This window comes from Arachis hypogaea, chromosome 19 (assembly GCF_003086295.3).
Source record: "Arachis hypogaea cultivar Tifrunner chromosome 19, arahy.Tifrunner.gnm2.J5K5, whole genome shotgun sequence".
NCBI lineage: Eukaryota > Viridiplantae > Streptophyta > Magnoliopsida > Fabales > Fabaceae > Arachis > Arachis hypogaea.
The window spans coordinates 101,335,835-101,349,913 of record NC_092054.1 but is presented as its reverse complement, the minus strand read 5'-3'; the positions used below and the strand labels follow the sequence as shown (position 1 = coordinate 101,349,913).

At 35.6% G+C, this 14,079-nt stretch overlaps 1 non-coding gene across 1 annotated transcript; it reads right to left on the bottom strand.

Annotated features, from left to right (window-relative positions):
• Positions 1 to 12,335: 12,335 nt before the first annotated feature.
• LOC112781412 (small nucleolar RNA R71) lies at positions 12,336 to 12,443 on the bottom strand. Its single transcript, XR_003192190.1, has one exon. It is a non-coding gene; the product is annotated as a small nucleolar RNA R71 (small nucleolar RNA).
• Between the last annotated feature and the right edge of the window lie 1,636 nt (positions 12,444 to 14,079).

The following is a 14,079-nucleotide window of genomic DNA, read 5'->3' as shown; positions in this document are numbered from 1 at the left end:
ATCTGCAAGAATTCAGTTAAGAACTGAAAAGGATCTTCTGATGGAAGTCCATGAAACTTGCAATTCTGTTGCATCAGAGAAACTAATTGAGGTTTTAGCTCAAAATTGTTTGCTCCAATGTCAGGGATTGAGATGCTTCTTCCATGTAAATTGGAATTAGGTGCAGTAAAGTCACCAAGCATCTTCCTTGCATTGTTGTTATTTTCGGCCATGTTTTCTTCTTTTTCGAAAATTTCTGTCAGATTTTCCCCAGAGAGTTGTGCTTTAGCTTCCCTTAGCTTCCTCTTTAGAGTCCTTTCAGGTTCGGGATCAGCTTCAACAAGAATGTTCTTATCCTTGTTCCTACTCATTTGAAAAAGAAGAAAATAGAAAAGAAAATATGGAATCCTCTATGTCACAGTATAGAGATTCCTTTGTGTGAGTATAAGAAGAGAAGAATGTAAGAAGGAGAAGAGAAAAACTCAAACAAAGAGAGGGAGATGGGGTTCGAATTTTAGGTGGAAGAGAAGTGTTAGTAGATGAATAAATAAATAGAAGAAGATTAGAGATGAGAAGGAAATTCGAAAATTAAACAAAATAAAATAAAAATATTTTAAAATTAAATTGAAAATTTGAAAATTAAAATTGAAATTGAATTAAATTAAAAATTAAAACAATTAGTTAATAAAAAGAAAGAATTTTGAAAAAGAGGGAAGGAATTTTCGAAAATTAGAAGGAGAGAGTTAGTTAGGTAGTTTTGAAAAAGATATGATTGAAACAAAAAGATAAGATTGATTGAAAAAGGTTTGAAAATTATTTTTGAAAAAGATAAGAAGTTAGAAAAGATTTTGAAATTTATTTTGAAAAAGATTTGATTGAGAGATATGATTGAAAATCATTTTGAAAAGGATTTGAAAAGGAAATTAAAAAGATTTGATTTTGAAAATTAAAGTTGATTACTTAACTAACAAGAAACTAAAAGATATGATATTAAATTTTAAAGATTGAACCTTTCTTAACAGGCAAGTAACAACTTTGAAAAATTTTGAATCAAAACATTAAATGCTAATAAAATTTTCGAAAATTAAGAAATAAAATAAGAAAAAGATTTTGAAAAAATATTTTTTTAAATTTTCTAAAATAAATAAGAAAAATGAAAAACATTTGAATTTTGAAAAAGATAAGATTTTCAAATTGAAAATTTGATTTGACTCATAAGGAACAACTAGATTTTTAAAAATTTTGAAAAAGTCAACTCAAATTTTCGAAAATTTATGAGAGAAAAAAGGGGAAGATATTTTTTTGATTTTTGAATTTTTAATGATGAGAGAGAGAAAAACATAAAATTGACACAAAACATAAAAATTATGAATCAAAACAACTAATGCATGCAAGAACACTATGAATGTCAAGATGAACACCAAGAACACTTTGAAGATCAAGATAAACATCAAGACTTATTTTTGAAAATTTTCAAGAAAAGAAAAATATGTAAGACACCAAACTTAAAGATTTTTTTATTCTTTAGACATTAATAATTCAAGAATGCATATGAAAAACAAGAAAAGACACAAAACAAGAAAATAAGAGGATCAAACAAGAAGACTGGCCAAGAACAACTTGAAGATCATGAAGAATGCAATGCATGAAATTTTTCGAAAATAATTTTTAGAAAATTAAAAAGATACAATTGACACCAAACTTAAAATTTGACTCTAGACTCAAACAAGAAACATCAAATATTTTTGGTTTTATTATTTTATTAAGCTTTTTTTATTTTTTTTGAAATTTAATTAGGAAAAACGAAAAAGAAAAATTTTTTATTTTTTTTTCAAAAATAAGAAATAAAAAGCTTAAAATCAAAATAAAATTACCTAATCTGAGCAACAAGATGAACCGTCAGTTGTCCAAACTCGAACAATCCTCGGCAACGACGCCAAAAATTTGGTGTGCGAAATCGTGATCATTCCTTCCTTGGTAACGGCGCTAAAAACTCAATACGCATGTTCATGTTCTTAATTCTGTTTCACAACTTCGTACAACTAACCAGCAAGTGTACTGGGTCGTCCAAGTAATAAACCTTACGTGAGTAAGGGTCAATCCCACGGAGATTGTCGGCTTGAAGCAAGCTATGGTTACCTTGTAAATCTCAGTCAGGTGGATTCAAATGTATTAAGAGATTATAGTTTACTAAAAGATAATTAAAATAGGATAGAGATACTTATGTAATTCATTGGTGAGAATTTCAGACAAGCGTATAGAGATGCTTTCGTCCCTCTAAACCTCTGCTTTCCTGCTGTCTTCATCCAATCCTTCCTACTCCTTTCCATGGCAAGCTTTATGTAGGGCATCACCGTTGTCAATGGCTACATCCCATCCTCTCTGTGAAAATGGTCCAATGCACTGTCACTGCATGGCTAATCATCTGTCGGTTCTCGATCATACTGGAATAGGATTTACTATCCTTTTGCGTCTGTCACTACGCCCAGCACTTGCGAGTTTGAAGCTCGTCACAGCCATCCCTTCCCAGATCCTACTCGGAATACCACAGACAAGGTTTAGACTTTTCGGATCTCAGGAATGGCCATCCATGGGTTCTAACTTATACCACGAAAACACTAATATCTCGGACTCGGTCCCCTGTATTAGATATCCAAGAGATATCCATCCAATCTAAGGTAGAACGGAAGTGGTTGTCAGGCACGCGTTCTTAAGTTGAGAATGATGATGACTGTCACGACCATCACATCCATCATATTGAAGTGCGAATGAATATCTTAGAAGCGGAATAAGTTGAATTGAATAGAAAAACAGTAGTACTTTACATTAATCTTTGAGGAACAACAGAGCTCCACACCTTAATCTATGGTGTGTAAAAACTCTACCATTGAAAATACATAAGTGATGAAGGTTCAGGCATGGCTGAAAGGCCAGCCCCCAAAACGTGATCAAAGGATCAAAAGATGATCCGAAGATGTAACTAAGGATGTAAATACAATAGTAAAAAGTCTTATTTATACTAAACTAGTTACTAGGGTTACAGAAATAAGTAAATGATGCAGAAATCCACTTCTGGGGCCCACTTGGTGTGTGCTTGGGCTGAGCATTGAGCTTTACACGTGTAGAGGTCTTTCTTGGAGTTGAACGCCAGTTTGTAACCTGTTTCTGGCGTTTAACTCCACTTTGCAACCTGTTTCTGGTGTTTGACTCCAGAATGCAGCATAGAACTGGCGTTCAACGCCAGTTTACGTCATCTATTCTTAATCAAAGTATGGACTATTAAATATTTCTGGAAAGCCCTGGATGTCTACTTTCCAACTCAATTAAGAGCGTGCCATTTGGAGTTCTGTAGCTCCAGAAAATCCACTTTGAGTGCAGGGAGGTCAGAATCCAACAACATCTGCAGTCCTTCTTCAACCTCTGAATCTGATTTCTGCTCAGGTCCCTCAATTTCAGCCAGAAAATACCTGAAATCACAGAAAAACACACAAACTCATAGTAAAGTCCAGAAATGTGAATTTTAATTAAAAACTAATAAAAATATACTAAAAACTAACTAAATCATACTGAAAACTATGTAAAAATAATGCAAGAAAGCGTATAAATTATCCGCTCATCAGAGGTCTACTCCCTTGTGCTCTTTCTTGACTACCTCCACCTCTTGGCAAGCTTCTTCAACTTCAACCTCTTCCTCTTGACAAAGTTCTTCACCTTCAACTACCTCTTCACTAACTTCTTCTATCTCTTCCCCACTCTTCATGTCATAACATGGAGGTAATATGGAACTTATCTCAATATTTACCACAATATCAATAGGAGAAGATTCCTCAAATACCAAAGGGTCATGTGTTGGTATGGGCTCATCTTCAAGAGGAAGATTTGTTGTTTGCTCACCTTCTTCCAATTCTTCATCATTCATTATATGCTTAGGAGGTTGCGCATTACCCTCCTCAACATCAAATTCAAGCTCATTGGAAGAAGGTTCAACAACTTCCACAAGATCATTAACAATATCATTTGGTGTGGAAGTGTCTTCAAGCTTGAAATCCACCTCTTGTTCAATGTCGCCTAGCTCTTTAACCACTTCTTCCGGCTCAATTATCTTAACTTCCTCCCCTTGTGCCAATTCTTGCTTCAACTCCTCTTCTTCACCTTGAAGCTCTAAACTCACTCCCTCACTATACTCCTTGATTGCTTTTCCACATTCAACAATGAGAGAGCCTTGATCATATAGGCTTAGACGGGATGAGACCATATTGCTAACGGCTTCCGCTAGGATAGCCATCTTGGATCCTAGCTCCTTAAACTCCTTTTCCATCCCCTCTTGTTGCCTTTGCATATGAGAGTCAAGATCTCTTAATTCTAGCATGAGGGCTTCATCGGGGAGTGGTGGTGGAAGAGAGGATTCATTGTTTGAGAGGAAAGTTTCATGATTGGAAGTTGGTTCACCTTGGTAAGGGCGTGGAGGTGGTGTATATTGAGGGTATGGATGTTCTTCCATGGAGGGTTGTGGTGAAAAGGGAAATTCATTTTGTGGTTGAAAGTTATCATACATGGGAGGTGATTCATCTTGGTAATAGTATGGAGGTGGTGGTTCTTGGGAGTAGTTGTGTTGGAATTATTGTGGTTCCATGTATGGTTCATATGGCTCATAAGGTGGTTGGTAGGGTGGATAAGAGTTAGGGTCATGTGGAGGTGTTTGGTGAAAAGGGGCTTGTGAGTAAGGTGGTTCAAAATTATGTTGAGGAGATGGTTCATAGGCATATGGTGGTGGTTGTTGACAATCACAATAAGGGTCACCACATCCATTAGATTGATATGCATTAGGATTGGAATTTTACCCATAAGAGTCTGGAGGTTGTTGTTGCCAAGAAGGTTGTCCATAAGCTTGGGGCTCCTCCCACCTTTGATCTCCAAATCCTTGATGCATGTCCTCATTGAAGCTTCCATTCCCTACAACATAGTTTGAACCAAACTCATAGCCAAAGTGAGGATGAGAATTCATAATAGCAAATAAAAACAAAAGCTAACAAAAATAAGCAACAAAGTCCTAAAACTAACAAAAACTAACAAATAAGCAAAAGGCAAATATATTCACAATATTCACTATAGCCAATAATATAACATCATTGCAACTCCTCGGCAACGGCACCATTAATTTGATACAAGGATTTATACCGGTTCGGAATTCCACAAAATAATTCCGTTGTTAGTATAGTCCAAACCAATAGTCAATCCTCAAATCAAACTAAAATTTGGTTTTGTCACAAGTACAAACCCCAAATGAAAATTAACCGAAGTATTTAAACTCTGGGTCGTCTCACAAGGAATTGCAATGAAGTGCTCAATTATTGGCTATGAAAATGTAAGGAGGGGGTTTGATTTTATATTTTGGCAAGAAAATAAATGGCAAGCAAAGTAAAAGAACAATTGACTAAATAAAAGAAAGTGGAACTCTTGGCTAGACTTAGGTAATTGAGATCACCATCCTTGTCTACAAATCATACATTGATAATTATGAGGTACCAAGCTCATTAAGTCTACTTCCAAAAGCCTTAAGTACGTAATATCTACTCCTAAGCTTGAAGTACGTTAAATGGCTTTGATCACATCAACCCATAAGTCCCAACCTATCTACTAATTAGATTAGTAGTGGGTTGGTGTCAATGAGTATCAAATTGATCACCAAGGGTTCTCAAATCACCAATTCAATGAGACCCAATGACTCAATTTTACCCAATTCCCTTAGCCTAGGCCAAGAGTCAAGAAAACTACTCAAAAACTAGTGTAAACATTTCATCAAACATCTAGAGTGCAATAAAAGTAAACATCATAAATTGCAAGAATTATAAATCTACCAACTACCAATTGCAAGAAAAAGTAAATCAACAACTCAAATCATCAATAAGAGAAACATCAACATCAAATTGCATTAAAAGAGATCTAAATCCAACATGAGTATCCATGAACATAAAAGAGAGCATAAAAGGGAAATTAACAAGAAAACTAAGAGAATCAAAGTGTAGAAGCATGAAATTGTAGAAGAAACAAGATGAGAACAATAATCAAAACCTATATCTAAAATGGATTAACCTAACCTAATTCTAGAGAGAAGAGAGAGCTTCTCTCTCTAGAAACTAACCTAAATGATGCTAAAACTACCAAACAATTGCTCCCCCCTTGCCCAAGCTTGAATTCTGCATGAAATAACATCAGAAATGAGTTGGATTGGGCCCAAAGTGCTTCAGAAATTGCCCCCAGCGATTTCACCTTTAGTGGGCAACGAGCAGCATCAGCGTGCACGCGTACAGTGCACGTGCGTGCCCTAAAGGCGAAGCAACATATGGCAAATTTTATATCATTTGGAAGCCTTGGATGTTAGCTTTCCAACGCAACTAGAACTGCCTCAATTGGACCTCTGTAGCTTAAGTTATGGTGGATTGAGTGTGAAGAGGTCAGGCTTGACAGCTTTGCGGTTCCTTCATTTCTTCATGAGTTCTCCCACTTTACATGCTTTTCTCCTCACTTTTTCCATCCAATACTTGCCTTATGAACCTGAAATCACTCAACAAATATATCAAGGCATCGAATGGAATTAAAGTGAATTGAATTTAGCTATTTTAAGGCCTAAAAAGCATGTTTTCACATTTAAGCACAAATCAAGGGAGAATTGCAAAACCATGCTATTTCATTGAATAAATGTGAGAAAAGTTGATAAAATTCTCCAAATTAAGCACAAGATAAACCACAAAATTGGGGTTTTTCAAATCCTAAGAACCCAAAAATGATGCAGTTATATATCATGTACCAAATTAAGTCCAGATAATTAAAGAGTTGTGAGAAAAGGTTTCAAGCTGTAATTCTAATGATATAGATTTTTCAATATTCAAAAGAATTCAAGTTAGATTAGTGTTATTTTCTAATAATCACTAATCCGTAGGTTGAAGAATGAAACCAATTCTTAAACAATAATCAATGCATTAATCAAGAGTAGAAGAACAAATAATCATTAATCCATCAAAGTAAATAGAGCTCCTAACCTTAACAATGGAGGTTTAGTTGCTTATAGTGTAGAGAAAACCCTAGCAGAAAAAAGTGTAAAATTGCGAAATGAAAATTAGGAGAAGAGTCCTCCCTGCGAGGGCAAATCTCTATCCTATTTATAATCCTAATCCTAATTGATTTAAAACATAAATTCAAAACCTAATCATATCTTTTTTATTTATTTATTTAAATTTAAAAACAAAAAAAAATCTATGGGGACATGGTCCCCACTCCTTACAGCATTGCCGACACTAAATGCCGTGTTGGTGGCGTTTAGCGCCACCCTTCTAGACGCGAATGGTGTGAGTTCCTGGGTCTGGCGCTAAACATCGGTGGTATGGCATTTAGCACCAAGGTGGAAGAGAGGAATGGTGAGATTTCCATGGTCCGGCGCTAAACATCGGTGATGTGGTGTTTAGTGCCAAGTCTCCCGAAAAGAATTACAATGTTGGAGTTGGTTTAGCACTGGATGCCAATGTCACGGAGTGTAGCACCATGAAGACAGAGAGCAAGCATGAACTGTTATATATCGTTGGGAATCTCTGAAAGTTAGCTTTACAGTGCTACTTGAATTGTGTCATTTGGACCTCTGTAGCTCAATATATAGTCGTTGGAGTGTGAAGAGGTCAGAGTTGACAGTATCCACAAATTTTCTCTGCACTTGTCTTCAATTCTTGGTTCCTCCTTGTGATTTTGCTTCTCTTTTCCTAACATTTCCCTACAAGAATCATGAAACCAAGAAAATCAAAGTACTAATAGAATATCTTTAAAAATCATATAATTATAAAGCAAAAGAAATAACCTTTCTATAATAAATGCCAATAAAAAAGTGCTTACGATGCTCATGTATCACAACACCAAACTTAAGCTCTTGCTTGTCCTCAAGCAAGCAAAGAATCATGGCTTAGTCATCAAACTTTCCAACATTAAAATACAAGGGTGAGTGGTTGCAATTCAAACGAGTTTGGTTAGCCGTTTTACTTATGCACAATTCAACACAATTGGTTATAATCTTTCAAGGCCTCTGTCCGGATTAGATTATAGAATCTTTCAACACAATTGAAGCAAGCTTATTTACTTTGCTTTCACAACTTATTTTCTTTGGGTGCTTTACACCTTAAGCCTAACCATAACTCTAAATGTTTTGTTTCAAGCTTTGCTCGACACAGAAACACCACAAGCACTTGATTGGGGAGCTCTTTGAGCTTACCATGTCCTTTTGACATTCCCCATCATTGGTGCTCAAAGCCTTTGGCTTTCTGATGAGCGGATAATTTATACCCTTTTGGCATTATTTTTACATAGTTTTTAGTATGTTTTAGTTACTTTTTATTATATTTTTATTATTTTTTATTAAAAAATTACATTTCTGGACTTTACTATGAGTTTGTATATTTTTCTGTGATTTCAGGTATTTTCTGGCTAAAATGAGGGACCTGAGCAAAAATCTGATTCAGAGGCTGAAAAAGGACTGCAGATGCTGTTGGATTCTGACCCTCCTGCACTCGAAGTAGATTTTCTGGTGCTACAAAAGCCCAATTGGCGCGCTCTTAATTGCGTTGAAAAGTAGACATCCTGGGCTTTCCAGCAATATATAATAGTCTATACTTTACACGAGATTTGATGGCCCAAACTGGCGTCTAAAGACAGCCTAAAACATCTTGGCGTAAAACGCCCAAACTGGCACCAGAATTCGAGTTAAACGCCCAAATTGGCACTAAAGCTGGCGTTTAACTCCAGGAACAGTCTATGCACGTGAAAGCTTCAATGCTCAGCCCAAGCACACACCAAGTGGGCCCCGGAAGTTTATTTCTACACTATCTACAGTTAGTTACTTATTTTCTATAAACCTAGGTTACTAGTTTAGTATAAAAACTACTTTTAGAGATTTATTTTACATCTTTGATCATCTCTGGACGTTTAGTCCTTAGACCTTGGACATGGAGGCTGGCCACACGGTCATGCCTAGACTATTTTCTCTTATGTATTTTTTACGGTGGAGTTTCTACACCCCATAGATTAAGGTGTGGAGCTCTACTGTTCTTCATGAATTAATGCAATTACTATTATTTTCTATTAAATTCACGTGTTCTTCTTCTCCAAGATATACTCTCGTACTTAATTCAGTTAAGTCAGAATGAAGGGGTGACCTGTGACAATCACCCAATCTTAGTTACTCGCTTAGCCAAGATCGCGTGCCTAACAACCACAAAGCGGTCTACATGATGTTCAACGTAGTCATTGGACGACAGCCAGAGTATATTCTCTTGGATATCTAATACACGGACCGAGTCCGTGAGATTAGTATCTTCGTGGTATAGGCTAGAACCAAATGGGCAGCCATTCCTGGGATCCGAAAAGTCTAAACCTTGTCTGTGGTATTCCGAGTAGGATCCGGGAAGGAATGACTGTGACGAGCTTCAAACCTGCGAATGTTGGGCGCAAGTGACAGTGTGCAAAAGGATCAATGGATTCTATTCCGACGCTAGTAGGAACCGACAGATGATTAGCCATGCGGTAGCTGTACCTGGTATTTTTCATCCGAGACGAGAAATCCGACAATTGATTAGCCGTGCAGAAATCGTAGAGGACCATTTTCACTGAGAGGATCTTACAGCTTGCTATGGAAGGAAGTAACGCATGGTTGGAAGGAGGCAGTAGGAAAGCAGTGGTTCAGAAGCAACAAAGCATCTCCAGACGCTTATCTGAAATTCCCACCAATGAATTACATAAGTACCTTTATCTTATTTTATGTTTTATTTATATTTTAATTATCAAAACCTCATAACCAATTGAATCCGCCTGACTGAGATTTACAAGATGACCATAGCTTGCTTCAAGCCGACAATCACCGTGGGATCGACCCTTACTCACGTAAGGTTTATTACTTGGACGACCCAGTGCACTTGCTGGTTAGTTGTGCGGAGATGTGAAAAGTGTGAATCACGATTTCCGTGCACCAAGTTTTTGGCGCCGTTGTCGGGGATTGTTCGAGTTTTGACAACTGACGGTTCATCTTGTTGCTTAGATTAGGTAATTTTATTTTATGTTTAATCTTTTTATTTTTAATTTTGAAAAAAATTCAAAAAAAAAATTTTTCTTTAGAATTTTTAATAACGAATTCTAGAGTTTCATGAGATATGTTGAAGCCTGGCTGGCTATTTAGCCATGTCTAATCTTTTGGACTGAGGCTTCCACTTCTCATTGACATGCTTGTATGTTTTATGCTAAAGCTTGGCTGGCTATTTAGCCATGTCTAATTCTTTTGGACCGAAGCTTTAGACTAACATTGCATGATTCCTGGGATTCTTATTAAAAATTTTGTATCTCTTTATTTTTTTTTCCAAAATAATTTTTGAAAAATACAAAAAAAAATTAATAAAACCATAAAAACCAAAAATTTTATGTTTCTTGTTTGAGTCTTGTGTCAAATTTTAAGTTTGGTGTCAATTGCATGTTTTAATAATTCTTGAATTTTCGAAAATATATGCATTGTGTTCTTGTTTGATCTTCAAGTTGTTCTTGATGATTCTCTGTGTTTAATCTTGTGACTTTCTTGTTTTGTGTCTTTTCTTATTTTTTCATATGCATTTTCGAATTCATAGTGTCTAAACATTAAAAATTTTTAAGTTTGGTGTCTTGCATGTCTTTCTTTTCTTAAAAATTTTCAAAAATATGTACTTGATGTTCATCATGATCTTCAAAGTGTTCTTGGTGTTCATCTTGACATTCAAAGTGTTCTTGCATGCATTAGTTGTTTTGATCTTAAATTTTTATGTTTTGTGTCATTTTGTTATTTTTCTCTTTCCTCATTAATTCAAAAAAAAAATCTTTCCCTTATTTCACTAATAAATTTCGAAATTTTGAGTTGATTTTGTCATAAAGTTTTAAATTTTAGTTGTTTCTTGTTAGTCAAGTAAGAATTTCAATTTAAAAATTCTATCTTTTCAAATCTTTTTCAAAAATCAAATCTTTTTCAATTTTCTTTCTTGTTTTTCGAAAATTCTTCAAAATTAATTTTCAAAATCTTTTTCTTAATTGTATTTCATATTTTCAAAATTAATACTAACAATTAATGTTTTGAGTAAAAAATTTTCAAGTTGTTACTTGCCTATTAAGAAAGGATCAATCTTTAAATTCTAGAATCATATCTTTTAGTTTCTTGTTAGTCAACTAATCAACTTTAATTTCAAAAATCCAATCTTTTTAATTTCCTTTTCAAATCTTTTTCAAAATAGATTTCAATTATATCTTTTTCAAAACTTAATTTCAAAATCTTTTTCTAACTTCTTATCTTTTCAAAATTTATTTTCAAATCTTTTTTAATTAACTACTTGACTTTTTGTTTGTGTTACTATTTCTTATCTTTTTCAAAACCACCTAACTACTCTTCTCTCTCTAATTTTCAAAAATAATTAACCACTTTTTCAAAATTCTTTTTAATTAACTAATTATTTTAAATTTTAATTTAATTTTATTTCTTTTAATAAATTCGAATGCTAACTAATAATTAAAATAAAAACAAAAATATTTTTATTTTCTTTTGAATTAATTTTTGAATACTCTCTCACTCATCTCCTTCTATTTATTTTATTTATTTACTAACACTTCTCTTCTTCTTATAGTTCGAACCCTCTCCCTCTATCTCTGTGTTCGAATTCTTCTTCTCCCTTCTTCATTCTATTTCTTCTATTCTTCTACTCACATAAATGAATCTCTATACTGTGACATAGAGGATTCCTTTTCTTTTCTGTTCTCTTCTTTTTCATATTAGCAGGAACAAGGATAAGAACATTCTTGTTGAAGCTGATCCTGAACCTGAAAGGACTCTAAAGAGGAAACTAAGAGAAGCTAAAGCACAAAACTCTGGAGAGGACCTGACAGAAATTTTTGAAAAAGAAGTAGTTATGGCAGCCAAAAATAACAACAATGGTGGAGATGCAAGGAAGATGCTTGGTGACTTTACTGCACCAACTTCTGACTTCTATGGAAGAAGCATCTCAATTCCTGCAATTAGAGTAAACAACTTTGAGCTTAAACCTCAATTAGTTTCTCTAATGCAACAGAATTGCAAGTTTTATGGACTTCCATTGGAAGATCCTCATCAGTTTTTAGCTGAATTCTTCCAAATCTGTGACACTGTTAAGACCAATGGGGTTAATCCTGAGGTCTACAGACTTATGCTTTTCCCCTTTGCTGTAAGAGACAGAGCTAGGACATGGTTGGACTCACAACCTAAAGAAAGCCTGAACTCTTGGAAAAAGTTGGTCAATGCTCTCTTGGCCAAATTTTTTCCACCTCAAAAGTTGAGCAAGCTTAGAGTGGAAGTCCAAACCTTCTAACAGAAGGAAGGTGAATCCCTCTATGAAGCTTGGAAAAGATACAAGCAATTGATCAGAAGGTGTCCTTCTGACATGCTTTTAGAATGGAGCATCCTATGTATATTCTATGATGGTCTGTCTGAATTGTCCAAGATGTCATTGGATCACTCTGCTGGTGGGTCTCTTCATCTGAAGAAGACACCTGCAGAAGCCCAGGAACTCATTGAAATGGTTGCAAATAACCAGTTTATGTACACTTCTGAAAGAAATCCTGTGAATAATGGGACAACTCAGAAGAAAGGAGTTCTTGAGATTGATACTCTGAATGTCATATTGGCTCAGAATAAAATATTGACTCAGCAAGTCAATATGATCTCTCAGAGTTTGACTGGAATACAAGCTGCATCTGGCAGTGCTAAAGAAGCTTCCTCTGAAGAAGAAGCTTTTAACCCTGAGAATCCTGCAATGGAAGAGGTGAATTACATGGGAGAAAACTATGGAAACACCTATAATCCCTCGTGGAAAAATCATCCAAATTTTTCATGGAAGGATCAGCAGAAGCCTAATTAAGGCTTCAATAATAATAATAATGGTGGGAGAAATAGGTTTGGCAATAGCAAGCCTTTTCCATCATCTTCTGAGCAATAGACAGAGAATTCTAAGCAGAGCCTCTCTGACTTAGCAACCATAGTCTCTGATCTAAGTAAGACCTCTCACAATTTCATGACTAAAACAAGGTCCTCCATTAGAAATTTGGAGGCACAAGTGGGTCAGCTGAGTAAAAGAGTTACTGAAATCCCTCCTAGTACTCTCCCAAGCAATACAAAAGAGAATCCAAAGAGAGAGTGCAAGGCCATCAATATGTCCAAAATGGCCGAACCTGTAGAGGAGGTAAAGGCAGTGATTTCCACTAAGGAAGACCTCAATGGACGTCTACTAGCCACTAAGGAGTTCCCTATTGAGGAACCAAAAGAATCTGAGGCTCATACAGAGACCATAGAGATTCCACTGAATTTACTGTTGCCATTCATGAGCTCTGATGAGTATTCTTCCTCTGAAGAGGATGAAGATATTACTGAAGAGCAAGTTGCTCAGTATCTAAGAGCAATCATGAAGCTGAATGCCAAGTTATTTGGTAATGAGACTTGGGAGGATGAACCTCCATTGCTCATCAATGAACTAAATACCTTGGTTCAACAGAAATTACCTCAGAAGAAACCGGATCCCGGAAAGTTCTTAATACCCTGCATCATAGGCACCATGACCTTTAAGAAGGCTTTGTGTGACCTTGGTTCAAGTATAAACCTCATGCCACTCTCTATAATGGAGCAACTAGGGATCTTTGAGGTACAAGCTGCAAGAATCTCATTAGAGATGGCAGACAATTCAAGGAAACAGGCTTATGGACTTGTAGAGGATGTCTTAGTGAAAGTTGAAGGCTTTTGCATCCCTGCTGATTTCATAATCCTAGACACTAGGAAGGATGAGGATGAATCCATCATCCTTGGAAGACCCTTCCTAGCCACAGCAAGAGCTGTGATTGATGTAGACAGAGGAGAATTAGTCCTTCAATTGAATGAGGACTGCCTTGTGTTTCAGGCTCAAGGATCTTCTTCTGTAACTATGGAGAGGAAGCATGAAAAGCTTCTCTTAGTACTGAGTCAAACAGAGCCCCCACACTCAACTTCTAAGTTTGGTGTTGGGAGGCCATCATCAAGCTCTGAGTCTCTGTGAA